The following is a 21514-nucleotide window of genomic DNA, read 5'->3' on the forward strand; positions in this document are numbered from 1 at the left end:
TTCAAGAAATGCTTAGTCTTTTCCACCTCTGTCACCCAGCTTGCCTGCACTCAAAACTCAGGCTGCAGCCCCCTGAGCTTTTGTCTGATTCTGTGATATCTGCAGATTGGTGGTAAAAGATATAGGTGCCATAAATCTTTACTGCCTGTTTCTGGAATATACCAACAATGATAGAAAGAAAAATGTGAAAATTCCAAGACATTTCATGAATTCTTAGACAAGAGAATCTATTCCTCACAGATTCATTTAGAAGGAATTCATTGTGAAAGAACTGGAGAACATCAAAGCCCTTAAGATACCAGAAACTTTTAACTCATCTTTTGAAATCCAAAACATGTGTGCCAGACAGTTTTGCCAAATGTTTACATTTTGGTGCATAGCTGAACTGCTGATCAGAAGTTCAAATGCTCTTTGTTCCTAATTTCCCACTGTTATTCACACTGCCCAAACCCAGCAACGCCCTGTGGCCAGCAGTGCCTCCATGTCACAGGGAGCAAAGAGACCCAAGAGCTCAGCACTTACAACTCCAGAATACACCATCAGTGATTCCTCCCTGCATTTTCATATTTATTATGGGCAATAGCAGTACAAACCTCTCATATTCAAGGAAAGCACCTCTCCCAAGTGCCTCAATGCTGGCAAAGTGACTGAAATTATCTGTGAACCCTCATCCACACTATGGCCTCCCACTCACTACTTATGGCAACAGCTGACACCAGAATTTCCTGCCCTGTGAAATCCCAGATATGTCATTTGCCCCACCTCTCCCCCAAGATTTTAGTCCTAGATTTTGGTTCAAGATAGAGACCTCCTGTTGATTATTAATCCTACTTTGTGAGAGCTCTCTCTGCAGAGGAATGCTGGAGCAGCAAAGACAATCCAGGTATTTATTTGGGCTCCAAAAGTTCAGCAAGAAGAATATTAGAGCAAGCAATGGACCCCAGGCTACTGAGGGAGGTGAAACATCAGCTGACAAATTTTCACTTTTTGTTACAGTATTCTGGAAGATGCCACAAAAGGGGACAGCTGTGATTATTTTGAGAACAGGCACAACTTCCAGTGTTCCATGACAGTGATGCAAAGTGGGACTGAGCAGGCATAAAACAAGAGAGGAAGAGGCAACAGGGTAAGAACACAAATCAGCAGCTTCTGGAAGGAAAATACGAAGGGTAAAATATTTGTTTGGACTAGCAGAAAGTTAGGGCCCTTACTGTAAATGATCATTTAAACTCAGAAAAGGGAGAGAAATTCTTATGATAAGTTTGTTTTGCACGGAGAAGATGAGCTTAACTGGGACACAAGAGGTCAGGTCAGCAAGTATGAGACACATTAGTCCTCCTCATTTCCAGACAACATGGAAATAGTCTATAAAAATACATCAACAAATGATTTGCATGTAAGTCAGCAAAGCCACAGTGACTCCAGAGGAACCCCATCCACTTATCCCAGCAAATGATCCATCAGGGCAGGATAATCTCCCTTCCAGGGCTTCTGAGGAGATTTGGATTTGCTTTGAGAGCAGGCACTGCCACTCACCCAGGAAAGGGTTTTTCAGGAGTGAGGGGGTAGTGTCAGAGGAAAGGAAGCTGCTGACAACTGACACAGCTACAAAATGCTTTCTTGGGGCTAACTGGAGCTTTTCCCACTGTCTACTTGCAGCAGAGATAGCTGGAAGGGATTTGGTCTTACTCTGCATCTGAGAAAAACCTGAAACTGCACAAAGGAGGATTTTTCCATGGAAATGAGACACAAACTTGCTGTATATAGATGGACAACCTTTCCTACCTATCATTTATTCTTTTAGTTGCATGTTGCCAAGTAAAGACTAGAAATACTGATATATCCACCTTAAGGGTATCTTAGTGCATTTAGCCACAAAAATCAGGAAAAAACTTAGAAATACCATCTTTACAAAAAAGGTCTTGCTCTTACAGGAAAAAAAAGATCTTAGGGTTTTTTCTCATTGGCAGAAGCTGACTAAAAATCTAGAATCTTTATCTTCAGTGAGCTTGGGAACAAACTTTGTGGGACCACAACAGTGTTCATATCTCTCCCTTCAAACCCAAGTGCACAGCAACACACTGAATTCACCAAGGCAGATCTGATCACACTTTTGCTACTCTCCTGCTCAGCTGAAAGTCAAAGAACAGAACTAAAACAACACTTAAACAAAATACTCCCAAGAGGAGTTTACTGGAAGGAAAAACACATTTGGATCTCATCTGGAAGGTAAAACAGACAAAGCAAGATTCTCTAAGACAGCAACAATCACCAAACAGCTTTTACAGCAGGATAGCAGAGAAATGGCCTTTCAGAACTTGTTGAACTAAGAGAAATGTTGAACTGGCAGCAAATTGTTTATTTTGGGACGTGGCTGAGCATTTGGGCTTCAGAAGAGTTCTATGAAGCAGCAGAACCTATCACCTACACAAAGCTCATTGAGATGTCAGGCTCTAAAGCAAATCTTCAGAATTCAAACAATTCCCTAACTGCAGTCTTTAAGAGTTATCAGGCAAAAAGGAGCAGCAAGGAGCTCTGCAAGTACTGAGAACTTCCCTCCCTTAGGACTGGCATGTCTTTAGCACTTTCTGCCACTTTGCCTTTAATTAGCTCACCACAATTCTTGCTTAGGGTTTTATGATATGTTTAGAAATAGGTAGAGACACCAGCCACTGCTGAAGAAGGATGGTGGCAGGGAAATGTTGGTTTTAAACTGGCATCAAACAGAACTACCAAAAAATCAGACACCAGGGATGATACTGTTAACACTTGATCCCAGAGAAGTTACCAAGGGGGGAAAAACGTGAAAAACACAGCCAAACACACAAATGTGGGAAGGTCAATATCTAGTAATAACAATTTCAAAAAATACCTTTTTAAAAATGAGGAATTCCCAGAGCAAGCATTCCTAAAAAGAACTTCCTAACCTCTCTCTGGAAAGGTTTCCTAAACTTTCTAGAAAGCCAAGATCCCACACCCATTTTGCAGTTAGAGATCTTCAGATCCTGAAAGAGCTTAAAGGTGACTCCTGAACTGGAAAGAAGCTCTCACTTTCCTGACTCGGGTAGCACAACAATGAACTCATTCATCTTTTTCTACAGATGGGAACAGATATTTATCAGTGCTCTGCTCAGCAGAGGTTACAACAGCATTGATAAAGCAAGAGAAACCCATGCAATTAAGACTTAAAAAGAGCTGCAGACCTACCCATGCTATCCATGACAGAACCAGCAGAAAAGAAAAAAACCAAGGAAATTTCTACCCTCGTAGCAAAAACACACTAGCCTAATGGACAGGATCACAAGCTGTCAAATAAATGGCTTAAATTATTTATTGGCATAGCAATAAAGCAAATCCACTTAGAGGCACATGAGTAAAAAGGAAACCCACAGCTTTCCAGACATATTTTCCAGACAGTATGTCAAGTTCCCATAATTTTGCTCTACACACTTTTGCAGCTCCTCCTCTACTTTCATACTCAAGGACTTAGCTCCCTGAAATACTGTAGTGACTAGAAATGCCAGTTTCACAATTTGTTTTGGGAAGAAAATGCAGAAAAAGCATTCAGGGAGACTCAAGATCTAAGTGTATACATTGTTTATCAGATTTGCTTGTCTCTGCAAAGAATGAAAAACCAAAATCATAAAACCTCTTGAAATCAAGTAACCCAGCTTGTCCAAAGAGGAGCACCAGGATTCAAACTGTGCTGAGAAATTTGTGGTTAGCATGCAAAGTTGACATCTTTTGATAGTTAAATATATTTTTGTTACCATTTAGAAAGAAAAGCAAGATTCACTCCTTTGCAATCTCCTGATTTTACTTTTTTTTCCCCCCAGACTTCATAAAAGTTCCCTGACATAGCACAGAATGCTGGAGACCTAAGTGAAAGAACACAACTGAATTTCTGCACTTAATTGATTCTCCTTAAAAATAATGGCCACAGGGGTGGGAGGCCAGCAGGCTCAGGGGATTAGCAAGGAATATGAAATATTTCCACTCTCAGTCAATGGTTCAAAACCAGTCCAAGCCAGCACATGCTTGGAAAACCATTTGATGACCTCTGTGAAATGAGCTGCTGGTCTCAGTAAAACTCCTGCTAGGCACATGTCTGCAGTTCAGTTGATTATTCTTGTTTGAGGCCTCTGAAAATAACCCAAAAGGAAATAATCACTGTCACGGAAGTGCAAGGTGCATAAAGGGTTTTTGGGGTGACAAGGAACAAAACCAGCTGCTCAGATCTGAACACAATTCCTGAATTGATGGAATTTTTGCAATGGAGAACTGGAAGTACACAAACAAATCTAAACATATCTTGTATTATATATTAGCTCCCCCTGTAGGGAAAGGTTTTTGACAGAAACAGAAGAATTGGCTCAGTCACTAATGAAATAGATGCAACTCAGAGCAAAAGAGGAATTGTTCAGCAAGACAGTACCAAACAATGGGGTCCAACAAGCACAGGGAGGAGGAAAACACAGGAGCAGTTTTTAGCTAGATAGAATATAACTCATTGAATTAAAGTTCTCTTTCTTCAAGTCATTCCACCAGTATTCCAGATAAAATTGCTATAAGCTCAGTGTTGAAACTCACCCCACAGATGTTCTCCTACATCGCCAGGTCTGGTTTGGTCTGTGCCCCATCACCACATTGTGCTCTGCACTGGAAACCAGAGCAGCACCTGCTAGCCAGGGGTGCTTCCAGTCTCTGTGGTGTCTCACACCCCTGCAGCTTCAGAGAGGGAACTTCTGATGGGTTTCTGAAGACCTGAGAGCTGTGGCATCATCTCACAGGTCAGCAAATAAGGAAATCTGCTGTAATGAGGGCCCATCATTGCAGCCATGAACAAACACACTCCTGCTCTGCTGTTTCCATACAGAGAGAACAGGGTCAGGCAGTAGGTTTTTCTGCGTGTAGAGGATCCTCCAGAATAGAAATGAAGCCATTCTCAGGTTGCCAAGAAAGTTTCTCAATTTAAGCAATAAGGAACTTTTGCTCCACTGAAGATCAAGTTCCTTGAGTTCATCAGACTCAAGATTTGGAGTCACCCACCCAACTGGAATGACTGAACTCCAGGGACATCTGGCTCTGAAATCTGAGCTTTACAACCAATATTATGATTTTTACAGAGAGCTTTGTAATTCTAACACACTCGTCTTCAGTGCTTGCAACACTGCTAACATAAGATTTGGCTTATTTTATCAATGAGCCATTTTTTTCTCTATAGCTAAACCAACTCCTAAAAAAATTCCTCACGCCTTTTGGACAGAAAGGTGTTGTCTTTAAAAGGAGTCTTCCTGTTGCCTTTAAAAGTGATTTCTCCCTCATATCAGGACAGGCAACATGTGGAAGGGAAGATAAATCTTCCACTACATCTGTGATCCCCATCCTGTATTTCAACACATCAAAACCCCAAAGCCCAGGATAAGTGACAGCTGCTGTCATTTAGTCAGCCAGCTTTAAAAACAGAATTTTCAACAGTGATAAATAACATTTGTTCCTGGTGTGAGCCAGTAGTGTGCACATTACACTGATGAGGACCTCCCATCCCTTGCTCTTGGAGAACCACCTATCCCTGCAATTTTCTCACCTCCTTTATCACAGAAATTATCTTCACAGCAGGCTCTGCAGGACCAGCACAAGTTCTTGTCCCTCCAAACATTGACCAAAAAAAGAATCCTTCCCTCACATCAGTTCTCCTGTTCTTTTTGCTCTTATTTCACTTTGAATAGTTCATTTCCAACAACCACAGCTTTGAAGAGGCATCCACCTCTTCCTCCTCAGACTTTCTGCATTACCAGAAAGCTCTCCAGGGTCAGGTTGCTTCTCTTCCTCTGAATTTCCATTTGTTCTTATTTAGAAAACACTTTTTCTAGCCTCAGGCTCCTTTGCAAGTTTCAACATTTTCAGGACTGGCAAAAACCTTACAAAACATACACCAGGACACAAACTCATTGTGCATATGAGTTATGAGAGTCAAAACTTTCAGCTCGCTTTTGGTTTTCAGGGAAACCACACATGGTGTGCTAATAATGTAGATTAAAGGCTTGACAGTTACAGCATTTTTTCCTAAATTATCTTTCTGTTCTCATTTTTGGATCATATTGCAAAGAGAATTTTGGCCAAAATAATAGCAGAGATAATATTAAAACTTATTTACTGTGTTTCAGGTGTGCAAAGGTCCATCAAAGTTAAATCTCTTTAGCACTTTTTGCTCCAGTCAGTGGCTTCACATTAGTATTCAAAAATCAGAGGAAATAAATTGATTTTAAGGATTCACATCAGCAGCAAAGTAGGATTAAGACTTCAAGCTGCTTAATATTTTTTAGGTTTAAAAAAAAAAATCCAGTCCAAAAAATTGATATAAAATGCATTTATTTTGCCAGACATTTTTCCTCCCCATAAATTTTTGCACCAAGCCAATCTCAAAAATAAAATGGACTTTTTGTTTCATCTAAAAATAGTCCTTAACTTCAGAAGTGCTAGGACACAGCCTCTCAAGCAAGATTTCTAGGACCAATGCCTCTAAACATCACTTTTTTGAGACCTAGTCTTTCAGATGATTCTGGCTTCTCCTGATGTTGTTCAAGGTGGCCCAACTGATAAAAACAAATCTGAATTATACCCTGGGGTTCTGAGGGACTGCAGAAAGCAATGGCCAAATTTTGAGGGCTTCACTCCACACAATGTTTTTATTTCACTTAAAAAATTATGATTAAGTTTCTTTCATTTCCCCCAAATTAAACTTCCAATAGGATTTTCTTGTTAAGAGTGAAATTCTTTTCACTGTCATCAGAATTTGGGGGATTGAGACAGAAGGAGGGATTGATATTTTCCAAGCAGCTATACTCCCTGTGGCACATGCCCTTTACCAGAAAAAGCAAATTTCTAGATAAACACTGCTGCAAGTCAGAACAACTATGCATCATAGAATTTTTTAAATTTAATTTCCCACATACTACACAATGCATTTATGGAAACATGAAGAGTACATTAATTACTTCTTTTCTGCTAAGAAACCTGCCGCAAAGCAGTAGCATTCTTCAGAAGAAAACCCCATTATTTTCATTACATTAACAATTTAGGCTTAAGATTAAGTTCACTGATGAGTCCTCACTTGCAAAACTCTGAAGAGAAAAAACATTTCTCCTTTTCCATTAAAGGCATGAACACCCTAAGAGTAATTAAATGATATTGCAGTGGTGAGCACCACAGGAGTGCCTATAAATAAACTCAACAAATCCATTTTTCTGGGGTATTTACAATGCAGATCACATGCTGCTCTCCTAGCCAGGCTGCACTGCAATGAGTGATCTCATGCAGATCTCACTCTGCATTTACCCCTGCAAGTTGTCTGCAGGGTTAGAGGGATTTTCCTTGACTTCAACCCTCAGGATTTTTGGTGTTTGTCCAGACACTATTTGGAGCACAATTCCAGTGGCACCACACGCTGTGAGGTCTGGGTGCTCATCAATCACAAAGAGCTTCCATCACTATATTGGTCAATAATTCCAATACACCTGGGCAGAGCTCTGGGCTTTGAAACTTAGGAGAATTCTGAGCAAACACACTTTGCTCAGAATTGGAAACTAGAGGCCAAAATTCAAGTTAAAAAAAAAACCAACCAACGCGCAAACAATTAACTTGAAACAACCCATCACAAAAAATACATATATAAAAATCTGTACATGCCCCTTATTGCATTCTGATAAGGACGTTTCTAAAAGCTGTTTTGCTCCCCCAATAGACAACTGTATTGTTCCAATACTTATTTCAATACTATCACAGCCTACTAGTACGTTTTTTTCCCCACAGAGAAACTGAATTTTCATGTCCTCTCATGCAAAGCAATGCCTTCCTGCAGGATTAAAGCCCACTGCATTTAAAGATAAATTGACTGGCACTGTTTAAGTCACAGTAAAACTACTCTCAGCTTGAAAACGGGGACTTCCCACAATGGCACTCTACATAGAATAACTTCAACTCAAAAAAAAAAAAAAGGCAAAAAGCAAAAAAACCCAACCATTAAGGTATCCTGCATCATCTGATTAATTGCAGTTAATGCATAGAAAAAAGGTAAAGTATTTTTCATTATTCTATTTGGTATGACTTCCAGTTTCTATATCCTGACAATTTCCATTTGCATGACACTGCAAAGCCAAAACCATCACTACAAAAATAGTCACATCACACTACATGCACAGTGGAAACAATTCCATATAAATTAAAATAAAGGAAAATGCCACTCACTAAGGAACCCTTTCTTCCCAATGACAGGTGGGTGTGTTGATATTTCAAAAAACTGCTTCCTATTTAAATTTGTACACTTTTTGTTAAGGCTGTTATGTCAATAAGACATACATCATTCCAGCTCCATCCTAAAAATCATGTCTTTGAAATACCCAGTCTCAATTCCAGCAAGGCTCTGAACGTTTAAAATTACCATTTTCACTATATCTGCAGCACTATTCTAATTAGCAGATAGACCACCATTACCTTATCTCTGTTATTCATACTTTAAATATTAAAAGTGAAAGAACAAGTTCTCTTGCATTCTCATGGTATTTTTTTCACTTCTGCACTTCCTCTGGTTTGGACAATTCCAAGAGCTGAGTTTTATTTTGTTTCCCAGGTCTGTTTCACTTTAGGGCCATATTAATTTTTATCAGCGTTTCCAGTGAAAGGAATTCAAGAAGTATTTCTACAGAGTGGGCCACATTCCATTAAAGCCAGTAGAGAGAGAGAGACACACAAAACTTGGATGGGACCCATCAGATCCTTTAATATCCTGTTTTCCTTTTGTTTAACCTACAATTGTTCTGGAATCCAAATATGTCAGTTAAAATGATAAATTAGCGTGAATATTAGAAATGGACTTCTCCCAAAACTTTGTATTTGAATACTCAAATACCATGGGGGACATCAGATCTCAGCCTCAATTATGGAATTCATTTTCCCACCAACACTACAATCAACTGAATTAAATTCCCCAAGGTCAGACATTAGGCTTGGGCTCCATATTTAATTACAGATATGCCATACAGAAATATTGCTGCTTGATTTGGCACAGAACACAACTGACAGGCACATCATATCAGCAGTAAAATGCCCTGCAGCTCTCACATACCTCTGGGGGTTGAATTAAATACAAATTAAGAGAGGGAGGTGTTTTGAGGGAGCTGCTTCAGAGAACTTGCAGAATTCTTGAGTCCAGGCAGTTGTGTGGGCCAAGATGACTCTTGTCATTTCTCATGCTGCTGATAATCATCTCCAGCTTGCCAAATTAACAATTAGCAGAAACATGGGCCTTGCAAAATAGCTCTCAACCCTGTATTTTAGGCAGATGGGCCAGGAATTACATTGTTTTGCATCTCTAGAAGAGAACATTTGATTGAGTACATAGTCTAGATTTTCAGATAAAGAAGTATCAGACATTTGTAGGTGCCATTTGTACTCTTTGCCTTAAGGATTTTTTTCCCCAGGCATTTATTTTTCTTCAGTAATTCTTTGGCATCATTAACATCAACCAAAGATTATAGTGAAATGTGACTACTAGGTTTTAGAGGATCCTTCTTATGACCTTTTACAAAACTACTCGGCCTCAGTTACATGATCACATGGGGCTAACATCCAAAAATGTAGGGTTCTTTAAGGCTTATTCCTATGACAATTAATATATTGTAGAAGTGCTAAGACTACCCCATTTGCTGCAAAGATATTCATTTTAGGGGGAAAAAAAAACAAACAAACATCCTGGCTTCTCTAGGTAGTCAGGGTGCCAAGTAACTCACAGTTGCTATTATGGCCAGAGCATGCACCACCTCCTCTGAAAGAGCTCATGCAGGCTCTGCCAACCCTGTACCAGTTTCCTTTGGGCCATGATGGCAACCCAGCCATGGAGAGACACCAAGAGGTAAAAAAACATCCTTAAGGCAAGGAATTCCCATCCATAAACCCCACCAGTTCCTGATGTTCACAGCAAAACCAAGTCAGAATTGTCAGTGACTGGTGTCTCTGCTTTGGGAGGGATGAGCTGTTGTTCCCATACTGATTTACTGAGACCTCCAATAATGCCACAGGGCCAAAGAGCCACCCTGGGAAGACCCCCAGAATTGCAAAAAACTCCCATCAGCTTCAGTAGCCTCTTATGACATTATTTAAAACATGTATTACACTTGCTGATGATCTCATATCATGCATGCGTTCCCTGTGCTTTGGCTGATGAGGAATTACAGAGGACTCCAGGCTGGAAGGCACCCACAAGGATTATCAAATTCAGCTCTCAAGTGAATGGCCCATGGGGGATCAAATGCTTGACCTTGGAACTCATTATCACCATGCTCTAATCAGCTGAGCTAATCTCAGAAAAACATGCAATAATTTTGTGTATTATACTTGTTTTGATTCCACAAATAGACTTTGAAATCAGAGAATACCAGGTCCAGTATTCTGTTTGTTAAAGCACCTGCATTTTCTGGAACTTATCACCCAAACTGCTCAACCCCAGACATTTAACATTTCCACAAAGCTCTGCATTTAGCATTCTAAGAAGACACACCTGGTACCTGTTTTTTGTGCTACACGCCTCACCAGCAGTGCCCCAGCATTTGAAAGAATCAGTTCTCCCATTTGTCACAGGAGTTCATAGGTGCCATAGCAAAAGAAAAAATGTTTTTTCCGGCATTACCCAACAAATCATTGCCAGACTCCAGAAAATCTGAAGGGTTACATCCAAACCTCCTGGACATCAGGTACCAGAACTATCTCTCTCCCTGCTGGCACACAAGAATATCCCAGTGACTGCTGTTCTGTAAGGACAGACTGTTATCCTCAGTGTGGGACTATCAAAGGCAGCTGCAGGCAAAGGTTGATTTTTGCAGCATGGTCATTTCAGCACAGAATTAACACTCAATGCAGTTTTTTCCATTTTAGTTTCTCAGGGGAAAAAAAAAAAAAGGATGAAGGCTTATGACAAAGGAAGAGCTAGAAAGGCCTTGCAGGCAAGATTACAAACAAGGAAGGGACCATTTTTTATGGGTGCACACTTTAATACATCCAAATTAATGTGAATACCTTGCCCATAATTTTTTTAGCCATAACAGGTTACCTGAAATGGTCTGACAAAACTGTATAATGGCATAAAGTTCTGAAAACAATTAATGCCTGTAAGAATAAAGACCATCCTTGACGAAAACCATGCTAGCATTTTATTTCCACCTCTCACTTGATGAATAAAAAATACAATGCCACAGGAAAGCTACCTATACACAAATCTAATTATTGCAGACCACAAGGTAACAAGCTGGGTGGATGACATTTTCTGAGCACAGTCATTTACTCTACAAATCCCCACACACTCTTCCCACAAGGGACAACCCAAAACTTAATTTTCATTCAAACTAATGGTTAAAACATTTGGTTTCTAAATAGTATAAATAAGAAAAAATTCTGAAAAACCTGTAACCTAAAAAGAAAAAAACCTGTATCTCAAAGTACAAACACACTGCAAGCAGAATGAAAGGTTGGCAGATCAATCATCTGTAAAAGGGAACTTTCCCATGTGTCCAATGTGTTATGCCTTGAACTTTATTATTGAGCACTGAAAAGATTTGGCTTGCTATCCATCAGCATTTGGAAAGCTCCAAGTTATCTCCCTGATAAAATGATTGCATTTTCATGGCACCAATAAATTAAAATTATATATATAATCTCAGGGAACAAGCGTTAGGAGTATTCCTAATTTTATACAGTCATCTGGATATGAAGTCATGACACCAAGTAATTTTTTACAAGCACTGTGAGAATAACCAGGAGGCTCTATTAACTTCACCACACAGTCTCATTACAGCTTTTAAAGTACTCAGCAGAACAGAATGATGGTCACCATGAGTTCTCCAGATCCATGGGATCTTGAACAGTGAGCATGGAAACTATTGCTGCCTGCACAAAAAAGAAAGCTAAGAGGATGATACATCTCCAGGTCAGAAAACAGAATAACATGACTAATAATTGCAAAATAGCATTCAACCAAAAAAAAAAAAAAAAAAAACACCAGCCCCTAAACTTTGAAGAAGTTTCTCTAATAAATACAAACCCACATATCCCTTATAATTGCAAAACAGCATAGAGGTTTTAACTGGGTCCAAACTAAATTCCAGCTCATGGAAAACAAGGCTCAGGTTTGCTTGGAAACATACATAATTTATGCTGTAAAAGAGGGGGATGCAAGAGGACACAGAAAAGTCTTTTCATTAAGGGGACAGCACAATTCAGAGCTAAATGGAGAAAGGTTTCTGTGCAAATAGGGATTTAGGGAACTTCTGGGCCATCTAAGCATTCAGTTCTGATTGAAGGCAAGGTATAACTTCAGTTAGCAGCTATATGTAAACATCTGGAAATTTTCCTTAAAATGTGAAATTCTACAGCAAAACTGTAAACAGGGAAGTTCAACCTTAGCTCTGCTCCCACAGCTGTAATAAGCTGATTTCATGCTACATGTTTGCCACCATTGCAAAGCAGAGGGAAATCCTAATTGCATGGCTATCACTTGGCCCATAAAACAGTAATTTGAATTCTCTGGATGCATTAAAGAATGCACAGTGCTGAACTCGCACTGCTCCTTGGGTCAGAGGAAAAAAATCAACGAGCTGCACACAGATGTCAGAGTAAATCCCAGTGAAATATGGCAGGCCTTCTGCACACTTTATGTCTTCCATCAGCTTTCTGCATTCACTTGACAACACAGTGGAATTTTTGGGAAGCAGAGATCAGATATCTTAATCTAGCTGAGATTTCAAACCTTTGCAGCAGGGACTGTCTAATGCAATACATAAAGAGATTGGCATAAAAGCTGAAAGTCCATCAGCATAAATCCTACTCCTCCAAGTAAAAATTATGTCATCACCATCATGAAATAGAGATAAACTTCCTAAAATGAACTTTTCCATCTTGAGCTGCTGTTGGATTTTCAGTCTTCCTGGAGTGTCCATCCAGGCTGTAAATTCCCCAAAGCAGGAAATATTTTATCTTCAGTAGTGAGAAGAGACCGCCAAGCACAAGGTCTGTGTTAAGTAAAACACACGCACCCCCCTCTGCCATATCTAACTAGATATGCTATTAAATAATAGCCTATTTTGAGCAGAAAATGCAGGAAAGTTTCATTATTTTCTTTGCATCTTCCAAGCAGTGCTTCCAGCAGGACTTCCAAGTCATTGGATTGTTCCCAGAATTCTTGGGAAACCCTTTCCCTTCCTGCAGCATGCCAGAAAGCACTTCAGCATGAGCATGGATTCCCCACAAAAATAAGCATGCAGGAATGGAGTACAAGAAAAAAAATTAAAAGTAAAGTTCAGAAGATTGCACAGGATTTTTGCTCCACAGAAAACCTTTTGCAGAATTAATGCTTGAAACACAGAAGAAGTGAGTGGAGCTTTAGATTAACTATTGGATCAGCTGAAGGAGATTCAGATGGGACTTGGGGAATTTTCAGTTTGTCATGGGCAGGAGAGTCCACCATGGACAAAGAGGAGTGCCAACAAAGACTGACACTATCTTATGCCATAGCCTAACAGTATTGGCTCCCTTATCACCACTTAAAACAGGTCTCAGAGAAAACCTTCTGGAACTCTGCACACCTCAGCTCAGACTAGGACTATGCCTGGGAAAAGCTGTGTCAGTGAGAGCAAACTGCTCCAGGTCTCTCCCAAATCACAGCAAGGCCAGGAAGGATTTTACCAGATCATATCCCCACAGGAGATGCCTCATTTCTGGCATTATTAACTCATCAGGAGGAATATGAATCCTTGTGAGAAACCTTTCACCGACCCTAAGTTGTTTTGGGGTGAACCAAAGGCTTTGGAGGTGCATCAGGGTTATGAATCCCTCCAGCAGCAGTTTTGAGCACAGCTCCCAGGGCCCCTGGCTCAGTGCACAGAGGCTGAGCATCCTGGTGCTGTGCCATGCAAGTGTCCACAGCTCCCAGACACAGAGCAGGCCAAGGGCAGCCCTCATCTGCTGCTCTGGCCAAATATAGAGAACTCTCAGATTACACCGAGGGTTCTGAGGTGGCAGGGAGCACAAGAGGGCAGGAAAAGGCATTTCTAGGAAAAGCCAGGCATACAGTGGCTGTAACTGGAGCTCAAGTCACTTTTATCACTTCAAGTTACAGTTCTGGTGGGTCAGAGGCTCCCTGCAAATCAAAGCCTCTACATTTGGCTGCCTTTTAGAACTTGCATTTGTTATTGACACAGAGCAAACCACAGGGCTGCAGATGAAAAGCTGCCTGTCAGGTCATCAGGACCAAGGAAAATTTCTGATTTGTGTTCCTCAGGTCCCATGCACAGACCCTTAATTTGCACATGCCCAGGCTGTTCTCTATATCCAACCTGCATGCCCAGCCTGTTTTGTATACCCAGTCTGTCCTGGTTTGTGAGCTCAGATGAGATGCTGTGCCTGGAGGGCACACACTGCTCACAGCACTGCACAGATGTTCTGCAGCACCCATTCCTTCCGAGTTCCCTGTCAGGCTACTGCCTAACATCAAATCTCAGTTTGTTTTCTCCTCTCTTATCATAAACCACTCCTGAAGTGACTGCCAAACCAATGAAAGAGAATGCTAAAAAACACACAGGAGCACTCACCAAGGCAGCTAAACAAATCCTCATTATAATTAAACTGAAGGACCCACCCAGAGCAGTCAGCAATTCCCCAGGCAGGGCTGCTCTTCCCATGCAAAGCATCTCTCAACCAAGGATTCCTTTAGATAGGGCATCCCCAAATGATTTACTCCTCCCAAAAAGAGTAAAGTTCCTCAGTTCTTGAACTGCTGTTATTTCACAACACTTGCACTCATTTAAACAACTCTTCATGGCCCTGACACTAACTGCACTCTCTCAGCCTTTCTTTCCCAGCTCAGCTTTTCCTCCTCTTGTATTTTCCAGAAAGAAACCTCTGGAAACAGCTCCTGTGCTGGCCTGGCATGAAAGAGAAGCTCTCCTTTTAAGCCTTGCCTTTGGCCTAAACACTCAGTTCTAATAATATTTGAATGGCATCATTTGATCAACACCAGTGTAATGCTCACAGCTTACAAAGGCTGCACCAGAACAGCTCCTTGTGGCCCTCTAGCTCAGCTACAAAAAAAAAAAAAATTAAAATTTTAAAAAAGCCTAAAACATTTTTAAATATTTGAAAAAATTAAAAAATCAAATCACTCAAAAATGTAAAATCATATTTATGCATACATACACAAATCTTCTAAGAGTTAAAGTAAAATTACTTCTCAAGCTCGAAGCTGAAAACAGATGGCAAGTCCAGCACTGAGCATCTGAGGGAGCTTTGGTAGCCCAGATACAGCTGCCCATAAACACTGGTTTGGGATCCTTCTCTCACCCACCCCTGCATATTGAAAATTCTCCCAGCTAAATCTCCTGCAGTTCCCATCAGTCTTTTCTCTGCTATTTCCTGGTAACATTGAGGGTTTGTTTTCTTTCAGGACAGACATTCCCTGCTGTGCTTTTCCTGGTTTCAGACTATTTTTAATATTTATTTTAAGTTGCTATGGCAACAGGGAATAGCAGATGGTAAGAGTTAAAATTTTGCCACAGGAGACATTTATCATCATAGCTCTGTATAATGTGAGCTCCTGTCCTCTGAATTTTTCCCCAAGCTGGACACTCCCCTCATTATTTCATGATGGCTAAACTAATGAACGTGTGTGCCTAATGAAGAGTACAAGCCTCTCAAATTTATCAGCACATGTTTGATGGGCTATGGTAATTGCATTAATGAGAAAGTGGCCATGCTTATTTCTTGCCACTTCTCACTACTGAAAAAGCCAGGCTTCTGCTATTCTGATATTTCATGCTTTTTTCTGTCCACAAATAAATCACATTCACTTCTGAGGTGCCAAAAAATATAATTATTATTATGAGTACACCAAAAAAATAATTATTTAATAGCTTTAAGGTAATTGAAATCCAGAATGGGTTGCATAAGACCTATAGAACCATTTTATGCAAATCTAGACCTTCAGGGGGATCATGTACATCCCCAGTAATCTACTCACTCTGGGAAGGAGCCAACAAAACAAATACAGCTTCCACTAACTTAGAAAAAGTTGAGTGCACCTGTGAGATCTGAATCTGAGTACTGAACTTGGGGTCCACACCTCAAAACACCACTTTCCAAACTGATTTCGGGAAACATTTGCAAGTATTATTCCATCTTTCATTAAGCTTGGGCCAGCTGAACCAGTTTTACTTGCCACCCAAGGTATCTTCTCCTTGAAAGCTCAAAAAAACCTCTCATTCTAATGGCAAGTATTCAGAAATCATCAGTTTTTAAAGACAAAAGTCCCTTCCAAAAATGTGAAATTATTTTTTTGGGGTGAAATGTGATGGTGACATCCTTGGGGTTGTCCTGTACAGGACCAGTTGGGTCCCTTTGAACTCAGGATATTGTATAACACCCCTAAAGAGACCAGGGTGATATCCAGCAGAATTGGGGCTCCCCAGTTTGCCCAGTTACTGTGGCTCAGCACACACACACACACAAAGCACAGACCAAATTCTCCCTCTGGGACCTGGCAGCTTGTGCAATGCAGCAGTTTCAGGATAAGGGGGAAGCATTTGGTTCATACTATCTCAAGTACCAGATGCCTCCAACTCTATTTGGTCTCCTAAGGATACAGCAGGCACAGAACATCAAAAAAATTCCACAGGATCAGCAACCTTAAAGATGTCTTAACATATTTACAATGCTCAGAGTTACCAGGCAATGCTAACAAAAAATACCCATACACACAGAATCATAGATAGGATTTTTAAGGTTCTTTTCAACCTAAACCATTCATTCCATCCCTCTGCCATGGGCAGGGACACCTTCCACCAGAGCAGGCTGCTCCATGCCCCATCCATCCTGGCCTTGAGCACTTCCAGAGATGGGACACCTACAGCTGCTCTGGACAACGCATTTCCACATCTCAACTGAGGAATTTCTTCTTTATATCCACTCTAAACCTTCCCTCTTTCAGTTTAAGCCCATTCCCCCTTGTCCTGGCACCACATGGCCTGGTAAAATTCCCTCTCCAGCTTTGTTGCAGGCCCCTTTTAGTTATAAATCCTGAACCCTGTGGAACATCACCCATCTCTGCTCTCCACTTGCTCACCAAACCATCAACCAGAACTGAGTGCAACCATCCAGGCAATTCCTCACTCACTGAGCAGTCCATGCACCAAAGCCATGCTTCATGCAGCCACAGCTCTGAATAAGTTTATGGAAATCAACACTAAATAACTGTGAGCATTGTCTCTAATAAACTCACTTGGACTCTATGAGTGGCAAAGAACTTAGACTAGAAATCTCAGTGGAGCTCTGCTCTCCAAAATAAGCCATTTTTTTATAGCAACTTGAATATAGTTCCCAAACTAGAATGATACCCAAAATGAATATCAAAAGCAGATAAAATTGTTTATAATGATGCTAAAATCCAGAATATGGGGATCAGTCCAGACTTTGATTACTGTATATACTGTTTTTCTTCAAGTTTGAATAACTCTTCATAAAAGCTTGTCATTACAAAGCTGGGAACAAATGATCTGGAACAGCAGGAATTGTTATTCAAATGCAATGGATATAGAACTTAAAAAAATTAAATCTCATGCCTACAAAAAGGTAGCACATCACAAATAGGCTGATTTCCAAAACAGACAACTATGGGCAATGCCCAAACTACCTGCTGGAACCAATCAAGGACACAGGGAGGAAAGAAACATATGGGATTATAAGACAAGATAGTTTTAATAAAGATGTGCTGCAAAATATTTATTGCTGCAGATCCACAAAACAAACAAACAAAAGCATCATTTGGATTCCAAATTAGATGTTTGGTGCCTAAGCTCAGTAAAGCAGCTTATTTGTACAGTTAAAGTCACTGATGAAAATAATTGCCATTTAAAAGACTCAAGTACTCGTCGAATCAGAACCTGAGGACCCCTCCATGTCAAGAGCAAGCAGCTTGAAAGGGGTGACCAAAAAGAGGAAACAAGTTTTCACTTGGAGGAATTGCCCCATTGCTTGATTTAGGGGCAGTACTGCTCTACAACACTGCAAGGATTTCAGGCTGTCACAGCAACTGGGCTGTGACCACAAAAGCCTCCAAAGAATCTCCCCAAGACTAATCCCATCCTTGCCAAAGGGTCTCCATTTCTGTGGCTCCTCACCTTGTGTGCCAGCTTGCACGTGCCCAAAGCCCATGCAAGGCTCCATCAAATCAAAGGAGATAACTCCGATACTTGCCCTTAAACTCAACAAAACATTTGCCAATGCTAATTCACATGCCCACATTCTCTTCTAGACTACTGTGAGCAGTTTTCTGATTTCCAATTCCCTAACAAAATTACAAGCATCTAATTGGGGCAAAAACACAGAAAAATGGTGGGCAGAAGTTATTACCATATTCTTATTTTTCTTTGGTTGTGTCTATTGTGTCATGCCTCAGTCTGGGTATTTAGGCATGGTAAAAGTAGCACGAGGTCATCCCTCTGCTGAGTGATTTAATTGGGGGTTTTAAAAAAACCTTTCATTCTGACTAAAATCAGAAATATGAGAGACTGGACTGATTTTAAAACACTGATGGAAACCATACATGGTCTCCCTCTGTGATTTGTATTTACATCTGAGTTTCATTCATGCATCTTTCCTAACCTTCTTTGTCACTGAGAATCTCAAAGTGCACAGAACATGTGGTCCCACTTGTGAGACATTTAAAAAATTAAAATTAATTCTTAGGCAAACTTCAGCCTCTCTTGCCATACACCTATGAGACTGAAAAAGGCAATTATGGAGCTTACCAGCCCTGAACAGACAAAGGGGGGAAAAAAAGCCAATTTTGGCATCCCACATACCAACAATCAACTTAAAGGATTCGGGGCTTCCTCTGGCTGGTTGCCATGCATTCCATGAGAACCAAGAAGCCATCCCAAGCTTCCCAAGCCATTCCTTCCATGAAAGGGGAATGGAAGGAAACTCTCCCTAGGACCTGCTTTCCCTGCAACGAGCCAGCTGAGCAGGAGTGACATTTTTCACACAGTTTCCCCCAAGGCAGGTGGTCCAGGAGAGCCCAAGCAGCACTGGCAGAGGACACAACAGGAGCCTGGTGCCCCCTGTTAATCCCCAGCAGCAATTAACAGCACAGCTAATTGCTCTGCAGGTGTAATGTGCCACAAGGGCTGCAGCAAGCTGAGAAACGGCCTCACCCCTCAGCAGGGAGGTGGCAGAGCTCATTCATCTACAGACTAAAACCCAGGTGATTAATCAATCCTGCTGATCCATCAGCAGCACAGCTCAGCACAGAAACACTAAACCCTGCCCTGTGCTTATCCCAAACTCAGAGACAGGCAAAACATCCTCTCAGCATTCAGCTGCTGGAATTCAGGAGCCTGGGAGGAGATTGCACAGCTTCTTTTGCCCTTCCACAACAGAGGATCTTCGTAACTGCTCTGCAAACACAATGAAAGTGGCCAAAGATGCTGGTCCTAGCTGTGCCTGCCGAGTTATAAATAGAGCTCACTGCACAGCCTCCCATTGCTTAGGATCTCCTCCAAAGAAAGGCAGGCTGACTGAAAATCACTCATTTGTGATGGTTTTTCACATCCAAAGGGTGTCAGGAAACCCCTGTTTTGGAAGTTTCTTGCTATTAAAGCAGAACAAGCTCTTCCAAGCAGATGTCCCCCAAATTCTTGCCAGATGCAAGCAGAATCTGTTTGTGCCCAATGCAGCTGGTAACACATTTGTTCCCACTGATATCATGGAAAGGCAAAGGAGAAATTAAAACATGGCAAAGTCACACTGGCAGCAGAGTTCATTCAGAGATGACAGCACCTTGGTAGCTGAAAACACAGTTGCTATATTGAGACATGTTTTACATCATTCTGGAAGGAAGAGCTACAAAAATTGATGCTTTGGGAAAACAAGCAATCAGCTATAAGCTAACCATGGATTACATTTAGCTTAAATTATCTTCCTTGCTAGGCTATTTCAGCAAAGAAGAATGTTATAATTGACTCATTTCTAAGGTTCAGAGGTCCTGTAGTTGTGTACATAATTAGCTTATCATTAAAAACTACTTTTCCTTGGTTTGTGCAGCCACAGCAGTGGTTTAACTCAGTGTTATCAGAATCTGTCAAGTGCAGATGGTACCAGGGAGTCAGACTACCCTGCCTTGAGGGTGTTATAATCTTATTTACTGCACAGCACTTCCTTTGTTTAAGAACATACTTGACACAATTTGTATCCTGAATATGCCTCTAACTACTCTGCACCCAAGAGCGTGACCAGCATCATATCAGAATTGCCACAATTTATGAGAACTCGGAATAAGAAAATATTTTCCCTCATTTAGCAACACCTGCCCAAAAAGAAGCTGCTGAACTATTCCCCAAGTTGTGCAAACCAGCTGCCTGTTTTTAAAGCAGGAGAGGCAAGCAGTGTCCATCCACATTTGGAGCTATGGCCAAGGGAAGAGCCTGGTAAATTAAAGGGGTTTTTAACACAAGCAATTGGTTACATTTGGAATTAATCATCTCACTAGAATGCTAAATTGTTAGGTCAACCCCATCTAGCAGCATGACCATGGTGAAATAGAATCACTGACATTCAGATAGGGATTGAGAAAACCTCTTTGCAAATGCGTCAAAAGCCAGTAAAGTACATGGTTTGGAAATCAGTAAAATTTCATATTTCACAATTTTCAAGTTTCCTGCCCTTACAAGACTTGACTGTATACCAATACAACTACCAAATAATTTGTTGCATGTGTTTACTTGTGTTATCTCAAATATGCAGTAGCTGGGTTTGCATTCACTTGGTAATTTTTCTAGGAAAACACATGGAATGGTGAGCAAAGGAAAAAGAGTTACTGACCCCAGGCTTGACAAGAGAGCAAAGAGACTCCACTGTGCAGTCACAATATCAATCTCAGTGCTCACACAGCCCTGACAGCAGAGCCTGCTATTCCTGAAGGAAGCAGCAACAAACAAAGTGGTGCCCAAGGATGGGAAGGGAAGATGGGTTTGCAGCAGCTGCTTGGTCCAAAGGAGTTTTTCAACAGCTGCCAGCAACAATTTCCCCTGGATGCTTCTGATGCTGCCCATTCAGAGATGTTAACAGACCACTGGCTTGGTCTATAATGACAATTCTCCCACTCCAGTGGAAACAAAATCATCACAAAAGGAAAAGCCACTATTTATGGGTTATAGCTCACATCCTCTGGCTTCACTACCCAGCACACAAAATATTGACAGCTTTTTAACTCCTTGCAAATTCACTTCCCTTGCCCTTGAACAAACACTTTCATCTCCTGACAAGGGCCACCAAGCAGCCAAGGCACAGATTCCAATGGGGGAACCACAGGTGACCATTCAGCTGCTGGGACAAACCAAATTCATATCAGGCCCATGCTGCATATGTTGCCTGCATTTGTCTTACACACAAATGCTGGTTTTCTCTTGGAATTGTGACT

Source organism: Melospiza melodia, chromosome 4 (genome assembly GCF_035770615.1).
Source record: "Melospiza melodia melodia isolate bMelMel2 chromosome 4, bMelMel2.pri, whole genome shotgun sequence".
In the NCBI taxonomy this organism is placed as follows: Eukaryota; Metazoa; Chordata; class Aves; order Passeriformes; family Passerellidae; genus Melospiza; species Melospiza melodia.